Below are 20594 nucleotides of genomic sequence, written 5' to 3'. Positions count from 1 at the left end.
GATTGGTATAGACTTTGTGTTTTGAACGAGTGTGGGCACAGAAGAGTTATACAGGTAAAAGAGATTCATAAAGAAATATGTTCAAGCAGTGTTTTCTATATGAGACCCAACTCTGAAGGATATAGGAGAGTGGGCAAATAGTGGTTGCACCTATGTAGAAAATGTTTACAAGGAAACAATCCAAAGATGATACTTTGTTCAAGAGATTACTCCTTTTAAACCGATCTTGCTCTGTTAAACCAAACTCTGAAGGATATAGGAGTTTGGGCAGTGCAGTATTTTTTGTGAATGATATTGTGGTGATTTCACAATTTTAAAAGAAATGTTTAAGGAAAGGGACCAGGTGGGGTGGGGGCTAGTTAAGGAGCCCACCCTCCTCGCTAAATAGGTAGTGGAACAAAGCCTGTGTCTATGAAAAGGGATAGTTCAGCAAGGAAAGCAAGATCGGGCCCAGACAATTGGAAAACAGGTTGGAAGCCCTGAGGGCATAGTGGCAGGAGTAAGGAAAGGAGTAAGTGCAGACATGGGGAATTCAGATACCTGAAATAGTACTTAGAATGCTAAAATCTTAGTTGATTAAGGTGTCATTTTGGGAGATAAGCAAGTAATTTAAGGAAAAAGTGAAAGGTTAACTCTGCAGAGGCTGGAGGGAATTAAGCAGGAATGTCTGTGAGGGGAGGGCTCCTGCCTCATACTGGGAATGAGGGGCGATCAACAGGTTATCTCAAGTGCTTATATACGAATGCACAAAGCCTTGGAAACAAGCAGGGAGAACTGGAGGTCCTGGTGATGTCAAGGAACTATGACGTGATTGGAATAACAGAGACTTGGTGGGATAACTCACATGACTGGAGTACTGTCATGGATGGTTATAAACTGTTCAGGAAGGACAGGCAGGGCAAAAAAGGTGGGGGAGTAGCACTGTATGTAAGGGAGCAGTATGACTGCTCAGAGCTCCGGTACGAAACTGTAGAAAAACCTGAGTGTCTCTGGATTAAGTTTAGAAGTGTGTGCAACAAGAGTGATGTAGTGGTGGGAGTCTGCTATAGACCACCGGACCAGGGGGATGAGGTAGATGAGGCTTTCTTCCGGCAGCTCACGGAAGCTACTAGATCGCATGCCCTGATTCTCATGGGTGACTTTCATTTTCCTGATATCTGCTGGGAGAGCAATACAGCGGTGCATAGACAATCCAGGAAGTTTTTGGAAAGCGTAGGGGACAATTTCCTGGCGCAAGTGCTAGAGGAGCCAACTGGGGGGGAGCTTTTCTTGACCTGCTGCTCACAAACCGGGTAGAATTAGTGGGGGAAGCAAAAGTGGATGGGAATCTGGGAGGCAGTGACCATGAGTTGGTTGAGTTCAGGATCCTGACGCAGGGAAGAAAGGAAAGCAGCAGGATACGGACCCTGGACTTCAGGAAAGCAGACTTCGACTCCCTCAGGGAACGGATGGCCAGGATCCCCTGGGGGACTAACATGAAGGGGAAAGGAGTCCAGGAGAACTGGCTGTATTTCAAGGAATCCCTGTTGAGGTTACAGGCACAAACCATCCCGATGAGTCGAAAGAATAGTAAATATGGCAGGCGACCAGCTTGGCTTAATGGTGAAATCCTAGCGGATCTTAAACATAAAAAAGAAGCTTACAAGAAGTGGAAGGTTGGACATGTGACCAGGGAAGAGTATAAAAATATTGCTCGGGCATGTAGGAATGATATCAGGAGGGCCAAATCACACCTGGAGCTGCAGCTAGCAAGAGTCATAGAGTATCAGGGTTGGAAGGGACCTCAGGAGGTCATCTAGTCCAACCCCCTGCTCAAAGCAGGACCAATCTCCAATTTTTGCCCCAGATCTCTAAGTGGCCCCCTCAAGGATTGAACTCACAACCCTGGGTTTAGCAGGCCAATGCTCAAACCACTGAGCTATCCCTCCAAGATGTCAAGAGTAACAAGAAGGGTTTCTTCAGGTATGTTGGCAACAAGAAGAAAGCCAAAGAAAGTGTGGGCCCCTTACTGAATGAGGGAGGCAACCTAGTGACAGAGGATGTGGAAAAAGCTAATGTACTCAATGCTTTTTTTGCCTCTGTCTTCACTAACAAGGTCAGCTCCCAGACTGCTGCGCTGGGCATCACAAAATGGGAAAGAGATGGCCAGCCCTCTGTGGAGATAGAGGTGGTTAGGGACGATTTAGAAAAGCTGGACGTGCACAAGTCCATGGGGCCGGACGAGTTGCATCCGAGAGTGCTGAAGGAATTGGCGGCTGTGATTGCAGAGCCATTGGCCATTATCTTTGAAAACTCGTGGCGAACCGGGGAAGTCCCGGATGACTGGAAAAAGGCTAATGTAGTGCCAATCTTTAAAAAAGGGAAGGAGAAGGATCCTGGGAACTACAGGCCAGTCAGCCTCACCTCAGTCCCTGGAAAAATCATGGAGCAGGTCCTCAAAGAATCAATCCTGAAGCACTTGCATGAGAGGAAAGTGATCAGGAACAGCCAGCATGGATTCACCAAGGGAAGGTCATGCCTGACTAATCTAATCGCCTTTTATGATGAGATTACTGGTTCTGTGGATGAAGGGAAAGCAGTGGATGTATTGTTTCTTGACTTTAGCAAAGCTTTTGACACGGTCTCCCACAGATCATTTATGAAGATATTGAACAAAACCGGCCCCAGCACCGACCCTTGGGGCACTCCACTTGATACCGGCTGCCAACTAGACATGGAGCCATTGATCACTACCCGTTGAGCCCGACAATCTAGCCAGCTTTCTACCCACCTTACAGTGCATTCATCCAGCCCATACTTCCTTAACTTGCTGACAAGAATCCTGTGGGAGACCGTGTCAAAAGCTTTGCTAAAGTCAAGAAACAATACATCCACTGCTTTCCCTTCATCCACAGAACCAGTAATCTCATCATAAAAGGCGATTAGATTAGTCAGGCATGACCTTCCCAGCAAGGGTATTTGTAAAAAAAAAAAAAAGAAATATTTTAAGCAATAATCTACCACCCCCAAAGGGGTAGAAACACTTTTTTTGTCTTTCAAAAAATCAGAAAAAGCTGATACCAGATGAAAAGCAACCCAAAATACTAAGAATCTACTGTCACAACAGAAATTGTGTTTTGTGTTCTATGTTTTGTCTTGTGATGTTTGTCTTGTTGCTAGTACTGTTATGTATTTAAAAAAATACTTCAGGGAAACATCCTCAGGTAGTAGACACCATATTAGGAGGAATTAGTTTTAAAGCAGGAATTATAAATACTGTAAACCTGAAGATAATTACAAATAAATTAAGCTCTCTGTCCTAGCTACAGGACAGCCTAATAAATACAAAAAACATACTGCTATAGCTATGGAATGTACTGAAATGCAGATACTTGCTTTGTCCACCTTGCAACACAAAATGTTTTGAGTAATATCAGGAAACACTAAGGTTTTAATACACCTGCTAAAGCAAAGAAAAAAATCAGTTTGATATTTATCAATACGAATAAATGCAATATGTTTCTAGCATAGTAAGGCCAGACCTTTTAATTGGGGAAATTATTATTAAAAACGCACACCAACAAGCTCTAAAAGCAAAAATATAAAAAGTTAGCCCACTCCTCATATGGCACATGGAATCCTTCTGGCTACCCCAGACCTTAAGCCAGTTGGCTGGTGAGGGAGGGAAGCTACTGGATACCAGAGGTTATACCGAGTGGACTCCTCAAAAGTGGGTATGCTTGTCCTTGCCTGTTGCTCCAGAGCCCTGTAGTAAAGACATTTCACTAGGATCCTGTATGTAAAATAAATTGTATAATAAAACCAAAGTACTATATAATGGGCAATGTGTATGTGTTAACTCCTGGAAAGAAGTGTTTTGGAAGAATGAAAGTGTTAGCAACCCACTAGTAAACAAATGAAAATATAATGTAAGTGCTGTGTTTACCAATAATCACATTTACTATTTGCCACAACCAAAAAAGTCTCAGCTTTGCCCAGTTGAAGAAAGAGCTATGTGAAACCCACGAAGCCGTAAAGGCCGCTTTAAATTAAGAAAAGGCCAAGTGTAAGGGAATCATTGTTAAAGACATCCAGGGATGGCAAATTAAATACAAGGTAATGTTGCAAAAGCTGGGGAAGGCAGCCCACACTCTGGACTCCAAGTGGGTGGGTCTGTACTCCATTGTGAATCGCATTTCCCCAGTAGTGTACCAGCTTCAGCTACCAGCTTCAGACAAACTAAAATGGGTGCATGCCAATCAGCTCAAAACATGTTTCTCCCTAGGTTTCTGGTCATGGCATCGTGGGGCTCAGTTGTGGACCTGTGATCTGCCTGGACTATCCAGGTTTCCATCCGCTCATGGGATTATCTGAATAAATAAATTATAAAAAAAAAAAACCAAAAACCTCCAGAGGCTCTCCCTGGTTCGAGCTGCTGATGGGGCCTGAGCCACAATGTGGCGTAAGGCTGGAGGGGAGGTGCCATGAAGGCAGTGCATAGTCTGGATAGACACAGTAGGGCCACAGCAAAATACCTGGTGGGTGGCCCCAGACCTCCCTTGGACCCCAGAGGGACAAACCCTGTTCCTCATGTGGTGGCCTGAAGCAGAATAAAAGGCCCTTTGGCGAGCAATAGTAATTTCTGATCCTTGGATGCAATATTGTTGTTATGACTTCCTAAACCAGGCAAATGACATCCATGACGGAAGGGAGGGAGGGCTGTAACAGAATGACTAATGACTTAGATAGTTTTTGTATATGCCTCAATTTCCCCCTCCCCAATTGGGTCCCAGTCGGGGTTAACCCAGAAGAACTCCATACCCCACAAGGCAGCACTGCCCAGGACAACGTTGCATCCCATCTCCATCTAAACCCCCCCGCAAAGAGTTTGTTTCCACCTTGGAACAATGGCCCCTTTGGAGGAGGAAGATCTCTATTCGTACTGCCAACACTTGTGGTTCCACTGGGAAGGAGAAACCTGGGAGCAATGGCTCAAGTGAACCACTTTTGGCCCTTTTATGCAAGACACCTTGCGGGGACTGATTGAGGCCATAATTGAGGTCGGGGACCAACTAGCTTCGACTTGTGTGTGCTCCCAGCTCCAACAATATGTAACCCAGCAAGTCGGTAGCATCCAGGAGGATGTGCTCCATGGAGCCTGGCCCAGGGAAATCCATTTCCACTCAGGGATTGGTCGGAAGCAATAGCCTTTTTGCTATTCCTGGAAGCTCACTAACTGGAAGTGCACAGGCATAGCCTGCTCCTTCATGGCCTTTGGCCCCATGAAAGGAGTGTGGGCCCCTGCTATAAAAATCCAACCAGGCCTTTGGAAAGGCTGCCTCTGGGACTGAGTGGTCCATCGCGACATGTGGGAGGTGGCTCCCCCCAGTCACGTGGCTAAGCGGTATGTGCTGACTGCATCCCCTGACTATCAGCACAGATGAATTGCAGAGGGCAACACCTGGCAGCTATGGCCTACAAAGCCCCCTCAAATAATGCATAAATAAAGGGTAATGCCACGCCGCTTTTATGAGGTGGGTCAACAGATCTGCTGGGAAGGGGAGGCATCAGGATACACCCCCCACTAAAGCACATTTGTTTACCACTACCTCTGCGTGTGTTTGGAGGACCACCTATCCCAAGGTGCCCCTTGACTTGCTGTTACGATCTCAAGCACAAAATTTTTCAGTGCATTGGCCTGCCGTTATTTAGTTAATATTTCTAAATATATTGTGTTTAATTTTTCATGAATTACACCCAATGTTTTTCTCCCACTGGTGCACACCAGGGAGCAATTTACCGTGTTCCAGACAAATGCCTCGTCCTTTACAATGCTGCAGCACACATTCAACCTGGAGAAAGCTGCCTTTGCCACAGCCATTTGGGTGGGGCATCTATGTCAACAAGGGGATGTGTTATGCTATATTACTAATAAAGCCAGAAGCCACTACTGGCATGTGTATGCAATTGTTGCTGCTCTAATAATTTTGCTTTTGCTATATTGCTGTTTGTGTAGGAGGCCAACGGTGACACTAGCCACAGTGTCAGAAGGAGGGTGGAAACCTAAGTGGTGACACCTTACAATGGGGTGTTGATTCGGGGTCAAGCGGGGTGGACAGTGACAATAAAATGCCGCCCTACCATGGGGTCCCCTGGGTCAGCACCAGTGTTGTATATTGCTAATGCCTTTATATGCATTGGAAAGTATTTTGGGAAGGGTTGAAGGTGTGAGTGTGGAGTGGAAGATTCCTTTGCAGGTTATAAGAGGCCGAAGGGGGAGGAAGGGAGAAAGGAACAGGTTAACTCAACGATCCAGCTAGGCCCAAAGATAAGGAACGAAACTGCAGCCCAAGACCAGCGCACACAAACAAGCTCTCTGCTGCCAAACAGCCAGAAGCCTGTATCTCAGCCCTGGCCAGCCGTGAGAAAGGAGAACAGAGCCAGACAGAATTGAAGGGGCTGCAAAACTAGTAAGATTGCAAAGGTCACTAAGTTAAAAAACAACAGTCTCGCGACCCTGAAACCGGTGTGTTTTGGGGAAACTAAGGAAGCCGCAGAAGGCCGGTTTGGACTGGTACCAAGAGCACGGGGGACAAGGGTTCCTGGATGAAAATGCCCGTGGAAGAACCCAGGGCTTAAAACTCTCCTGAGAGCTAAAGCAAGTCAGAAATTTACAGCGGACACTAGACGACCTGTGCACAGGGCAGAACTCTCGTCTACCCTTCCCCAGAGCCTTCTTCTTACGTTACACCCAGGCTTGGCCAGCCTCGGGTTGTGCGTGTGTAAGCATGAAAGTGGGTTAGGGCTCGGACACCAACGCTTTCTTCCTCCCCTAAGAGACGTGGGGCGCGCCCAACACTCACCGCTGCTATTTGATTAATAAAGCTTTAAACTTGGCGTCACTTGGCATGCTCCTTCATCTCCTCCCCTAAAAATCCTGCGGCCTCAGCCTAATCACCTGAAGCCTCAGGCAGATTGGTAACATAAATCTGTCACAATAAGAACATACAAATGGATGTAAGAGGTCAGACCAATGGTCCATCTAGCCCAGCATCATGTCTTCTGATAGTGGCCAGTGCCAGATGCTTCAGAGGGAATGAACAGCGTAGGGCAATTTTGACAACATCATCCCAATTCTGGATGACATCATCCCTGTCATCCAGATCCACCTTCTGGCAGTTGGGGATTTACATACACCCACACCACGGGGTTATATCCCTGACCATCTTGGCTAGTAGCCACAGATGAACCTATCCTCCATGAACTTTTCTCATTCGTTTTTGAACCCAGTTATACTTTTTGCCTTCAGAAAATCCCCTGGCAATGAGTTCCACAGGTTGACTATGTGATTTGTGAACAAGTACTTCCTTTTGTTTTTAACCTGCTTCCTATTAATTTAATTGGGTGACCCCTAGTCCTTGTGTTACGTGAAGGAGTAAATATCATCTCCCTATTTACTATCTCCGTGCCATCCATGATTTTATAGACCTCTATCATAGTCCCCCCCCCTCTCTTTTCTAAATTGAACAGTCCCAGTCTTTTTATTCTCTCTTCATATGGAAACTGTTCCATCCTAATAATTTGTTGCCTTTTTCTGTACCTTTTCCAATTCTAATGCATCTTTTTTGAGATGGGGCAACTAGAACTAAATGAAGTATTCAAGATGTGGGCATACCATGCATCATAAATATAAAGGGAAGGGTAAACACCTTTAAAATCCCTCCTGGCCAGAGGAAAAACCCTTTCACCTGTAAAGGGTTAAGAAGCTAGGATAACCTCGCTGGCACCTGACCAAAATGACCAATGAGGAGACAAGATACTTTCAAAGCTGGGGAGTGGGGAGAAACAAAGGCTGTCTCTGTCTGTGTGATGCTTTTGCTGGGAACAGAAAAGGAATGGAGTCTTAGAACTTAGTAAGTAATCTAGCTAGATATGCGTTAGATTTGGTTTTGTTTAAATGGCTGATAAAATAACTATGCTGAATGGAATGTATATTCCTGTTTTTGTGTCTTTTTGTAACTTAAGGTTTTGCCTAGAGGGATTCTCTATGTTTTGAATCTAATTACCCTGTAAGGTATTTACCATCCTGATTTTACAGAGGTGATTATTTTACTTTTTTTCTTCAATTAAAATTCTTCTTTTAAGAATCTGATTGCTTTTTCACTGTTCTTAAGATCCAAGGGTTTGGGTCTGTATTCACCTATGCAAATTGGTGAGCATTTTTATCAAGCCTTCCCCAGGAAAGGGGGTGTAGGGTTTGGGGAGGATTTTGGGGGGAAAGACGTTTCCAAGTGGGCTCTTTCCCTGTTATATATCTGTTAGACGCTTGGTGGTGGCAGCAATAAAGTCCAAGGACAAAAGGTTAAATAGTTTGTACCTTGGGGAAGTCTTAACCTAAGCTGGTAAAAATAAGCTTAGAGGGTTTTCATGCAGGTCCCGAAATCTGTACCCTGGAGTTCAGAGTGGGGAGGGAACCTTGACACCATGGTTTTATATAGAGGCAATATGATTTTTCTGTTTTATTATCTACCCCTTTCCTAATAGCTCCTAATATTCTGTTACCTCTTGTGATTGCTGATGCACATTGAGCAACTGTTTTCAGAGAACTGTCCACAATGACTCCAGGATCTCTTTCTTGAGCAGAAACAGCTAAATTTAGGTTTTGTCATTTTGTATGTATAGTTAGGATTATTTTTTCAAGTGTGCATTACTTTACACTTCAACAGTGAATTTCATCTGCCATTGTGTTTCCCAGTCATCCAGTTTAGTCATATCCCTTTGTAACTCTTCCCAGTCTTTAACCAGGTACTGATCCATTAGAGGACTTTCCTCTTATCCCATGACTGCTTAGTTTGCTTAACAGCCTTTGGTGAGCAACTGTGATGAGGTGCACCTGGCCTCTGTGGCTCTCTAAAAGAGGCCCTACAGTCCCATTACACCCTCCCCAGGAAAGGAGCAGTGAAGATTGGTCCTCTAGGCCTGCCTAGAGAAATCTTACAGAAGCAGCCAATCAGAGCCCATTAGGCTCAGATAAAAGGCACTGCGGGGGTTTAGCAGGTCAGTTCCTGGCTGGGACCAGAGGGTGAGAGATAACCAGTTTGTTTCTGGCTGTATTTGCTTAAACTGGGTTTGCAAAGAGAGAGAGGACCTAAGAACCTTAACCCTGAGTTAAGGGTCAAGATAAAAGTGGCCAGATAGGAGGCCCAGGGAAGATGCAGCAACAAATTAAAATTGAGTAGTGCATAGCTGCTGTATACAGGATCTCTTGGTTGGAACCCGTAGTAGTGGGCAGGCACGGGTTTCCCTACGATCCTTAGCAGCACTAGCCCCAAGGAGACGATATGGCTTATTTGAGAGCCTGAACAAAGGCTTGAATTTAAAGGGCCCAGAGCCAGGGCTAAAGATCCCAGTAAGGGCAATGGGACTGTTCATTTATTGGACTCTTTACTACACTGGAAGGGGTTCATTTGGACTTTGTCGGAGGACCAAGCCACAGAAGATGCACCAAGATCAGCTGGCAGCCTGCAGGAAGTGTTGGGGTGAAAAGAGAACTGCAGTACCACCCCCAGCTGCTAGCAGGGCTTACAAGGTGACATCCTTACAAGGACCTTGTCAAAGGCTTTAGGAAAGTCCAAGTATGCTGGATCAACCTTGTCTACAGGCTTGTTGACACCCTCAATGAATTCTAATAGATTGGTAAGGCATAATTTCCCTTTACAAAAGCCATGTTGTCTCTTTTCTAAGATTTGTGTTTATCTATGTATCTGATCATTCTGGTTTGTTTTTTTTTAAACTATAGTTTCAACCAATTTGCCTGGTACTGAAGTTAGGCCTACCTACCTGTAATTGCCAGGATCACCTCTGGAGCCCTTTTTAAAAAGGACAATAACCTTGAACATGCAATCATAGAACCTGTGGACAACAACAGTTTGTTCAATCAATTTCTGCCTTTAACTCTATTTGGAGGAAGTTTTTGTCATGGCCTTTTGCAGCAGTTCAATAAACATTGCTATGCTTTTTAAGGGGCTGGGAGCAATAAGTATCTCCACCAACTATTGATTACATATTATGCCTTCTACACATTTTTTTTTTGCATGAACTTTATACCTGAGCACACTGGGATGTGGGATGATGAAGTACAAGTTCTGGGTTTTTCAAAATATAAGTTCTGAAAGTGTCAAACTCAAATCTCTTGGTTTTTTTAATCTCTACTGTGCTTGAAAAGAGAAGTGCGAATGAATTAGTGTGTAATCATTGTTATAGCCAGCCTTCAGTGCTATTTTTGTGAAGCAGAAGTAAGTTACCCATATCAAATTTAGTAAGGCAATCTTTTATTTACCTTTTGGTTTTTGCTTTAAAAAGCACTGGTGGACAAGAAGCTGCTATTTTTAAATCTTACGAACTCTAATTCTTCCACAGTGCATGAGAGTGTGTTAGAGTTTGATGAACTTCCGTATTTACAAGTATCAATGGAGACTCTGACTTGCTGAATATCTTCCAGGAAGAGAAAGATGATCTGAGTTACATTTCCTGAGAGTGAAGTGAGAGATGCTTGGAGTTTACGTCAAGACATTTCTTTTCCAGCTGACATATCCCATCAGCTGTCATGTTACAAATAATTTGGTGACCAGAGCTCAGAGTCAACTAACTGCTTTGCTATGGTGGTGGATGATGTATTTAACATTGACTGAGATTCTGAAGTCTTACCCTTTTTGTGTTTGCTGAGAGGATTCAAACTGAGACTCACTGTTAATGAAAAACAGAGGCCAGATGACCAAAGCTAATAATCCCACTTGCTCTTATTGCCAATGCTTGCACATTAGCCATAACATTTACTATGTAGAAAAAAGTTTACACAAAAAAGGAAAAATCCTGAAGCATAACTAGAAAAGGAGTACTTGTGGCACCTTAGAGACTAACCAATTTATTTGAGCATAAACTTTCGTGAGCTACAGCTCACTTCATCGGATGCATGTCATGAAGTGAGCTATAGCTCACGAAAGCTTATGCTCAAATAAATTGGTTAGTCTCTAAGGTGCCACAATTACTCCTTTTCTTTTTGCGAATACAGACAAACATGGCTGCTACTCTGAAGCATAACTGAGTAGTATGAACAAAAAAAAGGATAGCAACTAATAGACATCTACCAGCCTGCGCCTAGGGTGGGTACTTTGAAAGTTTATTAAAATAAAAGTTAAGATCAGCTGTCTGTTACCTGAAATAATTTTCCCTGATCCATCTTCCTCAAATCACATTACGATTAACTGTGTAGTTTCATGTTGCATTAGGCATCAAGTTGCATCAGATAATGTCATATGAAAACAACTTAGGGGAAACTATTTATATAATTTAAGAATAATTAATGACTTGGACAGGGAATGGTTACAGCCAGTTCAGATAAAAGAACTAACTGAAAACTTTGCCCAAAATTCAGTCTGAACACTGACGTGAAAATTCATTTAAAGTTTGAAAAATATTGAGTCAACTTTAAAAAAAGTTTTGTATACTTTTCTACTTCTCGGTTTTCCCTTACTGTAAAGTCTTAAACCATTATAGATGGGATTGGCAGCATTACCTATTATTAAGCTTGAACTTTGAGTAGGGAGCCTATATCTCCTGTGCTGTCAATGATCCCCTGTCTAGCAGCCAGGCAGTGTAGAGGAGGAAACAGTGTAATTCAAATGACAAGAGAGAAGAGCCAAACCTAGGGCGTTGCAAAGTATGGCTGGGCGAATAGATCTGGAAAGGAGCCTGGGTGGTGGAGACTGGGACTAGAGGCTAGCAGGGAGTGAAAACTGAGACTGAAAAATGACAGTGAGGCAGAGAGTGGGACTGCGAGCCAACGGGTGGAAATGGGGACTGTCTAAACAGGGGACTCAGAAAGGAGGGTGTGTGCAGAGGAGGGGAAACAGATCTGAAGATCTGATCAGGAACCAGGGTGTGGCTGGGCAAAGAGACTAGGACAAGGAGCAGGGAAGGTGAGGACACTGCACTTGGATGAGAAGTTCATGGAAGAAAACTAGAATTGGGAGCTAGGCGACTGCAGGCCAGAAAGGACTAGAAAGACCAGTTGTGACTGGAGAGAATGGGACTGACTGGGCAAGGAGACTGAGAACAAGGAGCTGGGGCTAGGGAGGGGCTAAGAATGGCTGGGTAAGGAGACTGAGTTTAGGGATGGAGAAGAAGGAAGGATTGAAAGAGGAAGTCTGGAGGAATGAGACAAGGATTTAATGGACAAAGATTGGGACTGATAAGTGAGAAGAACAGAATGAGGGGAGGAGCGCAGTGGTGATGTAGAGACAGGACTCAGGAAGTGACAGGTTGTGAGGGGAGTGGGCAGAAGAGTGTGTTCACTAGAACACTCTTCCTTCCAAAGCCTGGAATGGAACTTAAGATTCCTAAGTCTCATCATTCCTCTCCTACCAACAAATACCTATGAAACCTGCTGGCAAAGTGTTCCATTCCATCTTAGAGCTGGTCCACACAGAAGATAACCTACTACTACCTGTTACTCCATTAGCTCAAGTGGCAGAGGTCTCTGTAGTGGAGCTTAAAGGTTCCAACCCTGCTGATGAGCTATCTGAGTCAATGTCACATGACAGAAATGCTGTCTTTTCAGTTTGCTTTTTTAAAACTGAGAAAATTACACACAAGAACTATGTTAAAAAAACATTAACTTTGCAAAGTCAAGCACTCCAAAGTTAGGAAATGCCAGAATTAAGGCTGCCTGTGGAGCCAGAAATCAGTGCCTTGTGTGTATGTATTATGAAACAGTTGGCACTTTCTAATCCTACACAGATAATGAATAGATATGTAAAGTGGGTTGACCAATAAGGAGTGTGGATGAGGTAGACTGCACTCTCCAATACATTCTGGTATGGTGCATACAGAAGATTAATCTCTGGCTTGCATACAGGATTGGAATATATTGTAGTCTGGTCCGTAATGGAAAAGTGGATGAAAAAAGGATGTCTCACACATGGTAAAGGAGAAGGTGTCTCGTGTAAATGTGGAGGTGACTGAAATACAAGGGCAGAGATGAAGTTAGTGTTGCAACCTAAAAACTGCAAATTTCCTGAGTTTCTACCATTTAGGATTTAAAAGTTATTTTCTATTAAAATTGTTTTAAATAATAATATATTCTCAACCATAACCGTTCATTAAAGTTTTTTGGCTGAGTTTCTTTAGCTTTTATTAAAGAAGAAAAACTTCCTTTATCTATATAATTTAAAAAAATTGTCTAAAATGATTTTTGCTTGTAACTTCAGTGAAGCTTTTACAAACTCTACAGGCCAAGCTATGCTGTTGGCGTGTATAATTTCAGTGAAGCCTCACATGTGGTTCTTAGATGATTTACAACATTGAATCCTGCATGGCAGAATGATATATAAGAAATAACAGGAGCTATAAGCTTTGCTGGCTTAAACTTTAGAAATTGTAACCAGACTGAGCCCCTTATCTTAGACCTTGCTAAAATTCTACATGGCATCTGATGAAGTGGGTTATAGTGCACGAAAACTGAGAGACTAAAAAATTTTTTAGTCTCTAAGGTGCCACAAGGACTCCTTGTTGTTTTTGCTGATACAGACTAACACGGCTACCCCTCTGATACATAGCCCATGAGACTCACAGAGCTTATAAACTCTTCTAGCACAGTTCTAATGGAGCTGAAATTTCAGGTACAACTCAGGGTTTAAAAAGGGTTTTTATAAAGCCATGTGATTCAGAAGTCTGGCCTCCTAGCAGACACCACTTAAGAGGCCCTGCGACTCTCTCTCTCTCTAATACCCAAATTATTTAAAATAAAGGAATGGGCAGGCAAAACTTATAACCCCGTCTCATTTGACCAGGGGTGGGCAAACTTTTTGGCCCGAAGGCCACATTGGGGTTGCAAAACTGTATGGAGGGCCGATTAGGGAAGGCTTTGCCTCCTCAAAGAGCCTGGACTCATCCCCTATCCGACCCCCTCCCACCCCGAGTACCCCCCTCAGAACCCTCCACCCATCCAACCCCCCTGCACCTTGTCCCCTGACTGCCCCCTTCCAGGACCCCTGCCTCTAACCGCCCCCTGGGACCCCACCCCCTATCCAACCTCCCCCTCCCCCCGCTCCCTGTCCCTTGATTGCCCCGACCCCTATCCACACCCCCACACCCTGACAGACCCCTGGGACTCCCACATCTTTCCAACCCCCCCTGTTCCCCATCCCCTGACCGCCCCCCCCAGAACCTCCGCCCCATCCAACCGCCCCCAGACACGTCCCCCGGGACTCCCACACCTATCCAACAGCCCTCTGCTCCCTGTCCCCTGACTGCCCCCCGGCCCTCTTACCTTGCCACTCAGAGCAGCATGTCTAGCAGCCACACCGCCCTGCCGGAGCCAGACACACTGCCGTGCTGCCCTGCAGGAGTGTGCAGCCCCACTGCCCAGAGCGCTGCCCATGTGGCGGCGGAGGAGGGGGTACAGCGGGGGGAAGGGCCAGGGGCTAGCCTCCGCGGCCGGAGCACAAGGGCCAGGCAGGACGGTCCCGCAGGCTGCTCTCCTGTCGACTCCCTTCCACTTCTCATTCAGGTGGAATACAGGAGTCGACGGAACAGCGATACCCAGTGCATCAATTGCTGCATGTCAAACCCCCGGTAAGTGTAGACAAGGCCTTAGTAACTTAGGCCCAAAACCTGCACTCAAATCCATTACCAAAGATGTTCATACCCATAGTTTTAAGAACAGGTAGTTCTGCTTTTGCATTGCTTTATTCCTCATTTAAATGTGCCATTAAGTCATGTAAAATACAAAAACAGTAATATTACAAATATGCAGAAAAATAGACATATTTATAGTGTTCGTTTTTAAAAGCAGCATTTACCACAGATGCCACAGTTTTTCCTTTGCTGAAAATGGGGAATCATAGAATATCAGGGTTGGAAGGGACCTCGGGAGGTCATCTAGTCCAACCCCCTGCTCAAAGCTGGACCTAATCCCTAACTAAATCATCCCAGCCAGGGTTTTGTCAAGCCTGACCTTAAAAACCTCTAAGGAAGGAGATTCCACCACCTCCCTAGGTAACCCATTCCAGTGCTTCACCACCCTCCTACTGAAAAAGTTTTTCCTAATATCCAACCTAAACCTCCCACATTGCAACTTGAGACCATTACTCCTTGTTCTATCATCTGGTACCACTAAGAACAGTCTAGATCCATCCTCTTTGGAATCCCCTTTCACATAATTGAAAGCAGCTATCAAATCCCGCCTCATTCTTCTCTTCTGCAGACTAAATAATCCCAGTTGGAACCTCCACTGAAGAGTGTCTTAGGGGGCACCTTGAATGACCAGGGATCCTAGTTTTCCATGATTAAAAAAAAAAATTCTCTGATAAACATAAAAATCTGCATTTTTCCACAATTAAAATGAAACACTGAACTTTAGTTTCCCTAGCCACAATACATATAGGTATCAGTTGAACACAATGTTTCATTGCTATATTTACAGTATTTAAGCTGACAGCCCAAGCCATGCCCATTCTCCAGTCCCAATTAGATTGGATAATTGGAGTTCCATTGTATGTTTTTATTTTTTCACAAAATATAAAAACAAAAAATTATCTGTACATATGCAAATTCTACGTTTACCATGTTAAATGATTTTTAGGATTCCTGGAAATGACTAGAATCTGGTGGTATCTAGAGGCCCAAGTTAACATTTAATGGCAACCACTGTATTTTATTTATTCATTCATGAACCGCAAGCAATGATCAAGTATGTTAAATAGACAATTGTAGGACCTTCCACCAGAAGCAGAAAAGGAAAGGAGCTAAACTCCAACCCATCTTCCTGCCTACTCTTAGGCAAAAACCTGGGTCTTTGCAATAAAGTCACATTCTTGGTTTAGCTAAGAATTCCAGAGTCAAGGGCCTTCTCCTGAAAATAACCGGCAACCAGAAGACCAGACATTTCTTATGTTCAATCTGAAGACTGTTCAATCAGCACCTTAGCTGATGTTAAATGAATTTGTGGTATATGGGGAGAAAAGCAGCCAAGACCTAAGTCATACAAGGTTTAATAAACCAAAAGCCAACACTTTATTGCACCTAAAAGCAGAAAAGAACTGTTTAATGTGTTACCTGTAACTGCCACCACCAAGCAGATGGACAGTCACTTTCCATTACAGTTGTCATTTCTGAAGAGTGTAAGATGGCTGAAACAATGGGAGCCACCATCCAAAACAGAAGCCACATACAAGGATGATCAGAAGCTGAAGTAGGTAGTCAGGGGTTTTTTGCTGGGGTCTGAATGCATACAGAGTGGGTTGGTTACTGTTTTGGTGTGTGTGTGCGAGAAAGTATACTTCTGCTCACAGACAGACAGACAGACACTGAGAAGCACTTGCTCAGCGTGACTCTGTGAGAAATCCATGAGAGGGAGATTTTGGGGCAGAGTGCTGGCTGGAAAGAGGCTTGGAGCTGTCAGCAACTGTTGTTTTTATCATGCTGTGTTCTGGGAATCATGACTGTGTATATTCTTGGAGGGTGGGGGAAAGGGAGTCCATTAAATACCAATCATCAATTTTTCCTCCTAACAAACTAACCACAAGACACTGAATATTAGGGAACCATAAAAAGAGCTAACAATATTTCAATATACAGTACATTACAGCCTAGCATTAAGAAAGGGCAGGAATCACTCTGGCTAGGCCCAGATCAGAGATAAATGGTTGCAAATGTTTTACTAGAAACAGATGAGAAAATACTTAGTCACCATTTAGATCAGTAACCTATACCATTTAGATCAGTATTTCTAAGTGCCATTAGGAGCCACAATGCATTCCCAAATTTCAGGCTTAGATTAAAACAGAAAACCGACTCAGTTATGGCAACAGTAACCACCTCTGCTGGAGAAAGAGTAAATAACACTTCCTTATTTACTTTCTCATAACACAAGAATTAGGGGGTTACCAAATGAAATTAATAGGCAGCAGGTTTAAAAACAAACAAAAAGGAAGTATTTTTTTCACACAACACCCAGTCAACCTGTGGGCACCTGGCATTGGCCAGTGTTGGAAAACCGGATACTGGGCTAGATGGACCTTTGGTCTGACCCAGTATGACCAGTCTCATGTATCTTCCAGAGCCTTTCAACAACCCACTAGAATCATCCCTTTCTTGTCTCGAGCTTCATGCCACTCTAATGTAAATCCCAATCTAAGACAGGCAATGGAAAAAGCAGAGAGACAGAGCATCATTCAAGTTGGAGGAAAACGAGAAACAGACAGCATACTTGGGCTGAATTGCTACCAGTAATATCACTGCTTTCCCCAGTGGCTTTGCATACACATTATAGGGAAATGGTAACAAAATACCCCAGCAACTCCCCTGACAAGAGATCCCAAAGGAAGAGGAACAGAGAATGGTTTTGGACAACCAACGTATCTTCAGAAAGAAAAAAAAAACGAAAACCCCAGTCTGATACTGTCCACCTGAGGACAACTAGGGGCTGCAGTACAGTCAATAAACCCCTCCTGGCAAACCATAGAAAAAACTGCTGACAGATCTAAAAGAGTTAGCTTGGTCACCTGGCTTTTGTCCAGTGCTTGGAGATCATCAGCCAAAGCAATTAATACATACCCTTATCTAAAGGCAAACAGAAAGGGAGTGAGGAAATCTAAGATTATCAAATTCAGAAAGTTTCCTTGCTACCACCATCTCAATGAATCTTCCCTAAAAAGGGAATATCAGAGACAGTGAGTCCGAATTTGCATCTGAAACAAGGAATATGCTCCTAGACCACAGGAAAGCTGACAATGAATCTAATACCTAGGATACAATTTCAGATACACTGATCACTTTGAAGTAGTAAATATTAATCCATTTACCACACTATGGTATCTGAGATCCTGCAGTATTTCCTATACTTAAGAGTGTTAAAGAATTGTGAAACATCCAAATGTTGCCCTCTCAATGGGACACACTGTAGTTGTGGCCATTTATATGCTTATTCTCAGCTTTCCAACCGTGCCTCTGAAACTCCTGAATAGCCAATACTACTCTGCAGACTTTTGAGGCAAAAAGTAACCAAAACTTGGTGACAACTTTTTCCTGTGTCTGGAGATTTACCTTCATACACAGTATTTCAGCTCCTCTCACACTAGCAAAGTAACTAGCTTGTTCACTTCCTTTACAACCTCATTAAACCATACCTACTGAAATACCTCTCCATTATTTATATTTATTAAAACAGAATGAAACAATATATTTTATAAGATTACGATGACTCTAGAATCAGATTGTCACATACCGTGCATTTTGTTTAGTGTCTAGAGGCCAAGTCCCAAACGTCTTACTCAGGAATAACTCCCAATGAACGTAATATCTGGTAAGGACTGCAGCATCTGACTTATAGTATTTTAATTTAAAACTTCACCATCTACTCATAGTAACCATTAACAAAGGACTTGCATAAATATAATCAAATTGTTATTCTTTCTATGTAGTATAAAACATAAGCTGTGCACACTAGCCTCCTGTCACTGGTGACAATCTTTACCCTTTAAAATGTCTTGAACATAAGAGATACAGAGACAGGAAATACCCCAAACTCAGTGTAATGAGCTGTGGGAGAAGCTGGGGCAGGCCTATAAAGAGGAAGTTGGTGGTAAGAGAGGCAGCAGGGAGGAGCTCTACAGTCACTCCCTTATACTTAACCAAGTCCCCTCTTCTCTAGGAAGAGGTCTAGGGTGAGAAAAGCCCCTGGGATTCTGTCTTGGACTACAGACTCTGGCAAAAAGCCAAAAGGGGGAGGAGGGGAGGAAACTCCACTGGTAACCCAGAGGTGGGCAAGAAGATAGAGAAGAAAAAGGTAGGAAAGAACGCAGGGGCACAGCAACAAGGTCTGAGGTTGAGCAGACCATAGTTGCTAGGCATAGGATCCCTGGGCTGGAACCCAGAGTAGTGGGCAGGCTTGGGTTACCCTGCCAACCACTGGGAAATTGGCACAGATTGGGAAGTGGATTGGAAGACTGCTGAGAGTTTAAATGGACTGTCTGGCCACTGGGTCTTTGTTACCTGGAAGGGGAGGACTATAGTGACCTGGCTGAAGAGCCACGTAGCAAAAAGGGAGTACCCTGTGTCCAGAGACAGACCGACCGACCATGGAGTAAGCAACTGAAGAAGCGGGGGTCAGACTCATTGACAGCTAATCTGCAGATAAGCCACAAGGAGGTGCCCTAGTGTGGAGCAGTAAACGCCCTGACAGCAACTTATTTACAAACATATAAATAGCTGTGGCATTATTCCAGAGCAACTGAAAAAACCCAAATGGCATCACGCAAGAACAGTGGAAAGCATAGCTTATTACCCACACTGTAGCTGAATGAGTCAAATGAAAGTGGAGATCTTGACATTTGCTAGTCAGCTTAATCAGATACCTTCTAGTTTCCTGTAGTATGGGTACCAGTGTTCTGCTACTCACAGCATACCAGATCTATTTACATATCCTATCAGATGGGATGAACATGTAAGTCGTGTTGCATCTGATTAAACTGAGATGTCTGGAACTACATAATCTGACACAATGTAAAAGAAGGCGATTTAATGAAAAAGAATGTATTAAAAACACTGTGGCTGGGCAACTGAGATAAAGTATTTCTGGTGGCAGGTATCTGTGTTCCCGACCAGCTTTCTTTATAATCCCATCATATCAAATTACAGTGACTTTACTCTCCTTACTGTCAGTCAACCTTTCAAATTAATTTATGAAATTTCTCTTTCTAAAAAGCAGCTCAAGTGTTTAGAAACAATATCTGAAAGTACTGAAAGGCTTCAAACAAGCTGTTTTAGCAGAAAACCTGAGAAATATTATACATTTAAAAAAAGTAGAAAAAGTAAATTGTGTTATGTTTTGCATTTTGCTACAAAATGGAGGTAATAATCCACAGAAAAGTTGATTCCCCTGAGAAATCATAACTTACATTAAACCATAGACTTCAAAGTCCCAGCCCACATACCAGGAGGAGCCCATCTGATATTCCCCCACATCAGTCTGAAATTCTGCAAAGTTTAAATTTTCATTTTAAAAGTGTTCCAAGCTTTTCTCTGATTACGGAGATATATTTCTGAATGTGAACCTATGATCCTTCCTCACCATGAAGACAGGCTGAAAAACAAATTCTCTGCAAGTCTTGACCTGTCCCTATTAAGATCAATAAGATAATAACTCTCCAGCCTAATTATATTAAAATGTCAACATTCTTAAGTATTTCACTGCTAATAATTCCAGCAGTCACATCAGCCTAAATTGCACATCTATTGTAGTTGGATACAATGGACAGAAAGATTGGACAGAAAAGCCTACTTTTCTTTTTAAATATGTAAAGCTAAAAGCAGTACAGGCCTGCATAGCCATCCTCTCTCGTGTCTGGGCTCACCCTTCACTTGAGTTCATTATCCATGGCCTAAAACAGGGTTGAAGGCAGAGGAAAGGGGAGAGGAGAAAAAACAAACAAAACAAAAAAAACCACCACCACGGCTGGACTTCCCCCTCTTCATCCCAGAGGCTTAAATGAGCTGTTCCCTGACCAGCAAACTGAAAGGAGGCAAGCAAGAAAAATAACGCTGACAGATTCTTT

The 20594-nt window shown here is 43.4% G+C and overlaps 1 protein-coding gene across 4 annotated transcripts in view; it reads right to left on the bottom strand.

The window, feature by feature from the left end:
* Window positions 1-20594, bottom strand: part of COL19A1 (collagen type XIX alpha 1 chain) — a 337142-nt gene that overhangs the window by 302343 nt on the left and 14205 nt on the right. The window lies entirely within an intron of this gene.

Source organism: Lepidochelys kempii, chromosome 3, assembly GCF_965140285.1.
Source record: "Lepidochelys kempii isolate rLepKem1 chromosome 3, rLepKem1.hap1, whole genome shotgun sequence".
Lineage (NCBI taxonomy): Eukaryota > Metazoa > Chordata > Testudines > Cheloniidae > Lepidochelys > Lepidochelys kempii.
Note: the sequence above shows the minus strand (reverse complement) of the source record. Positions and strands in the feature narration are given on the sequence as shown.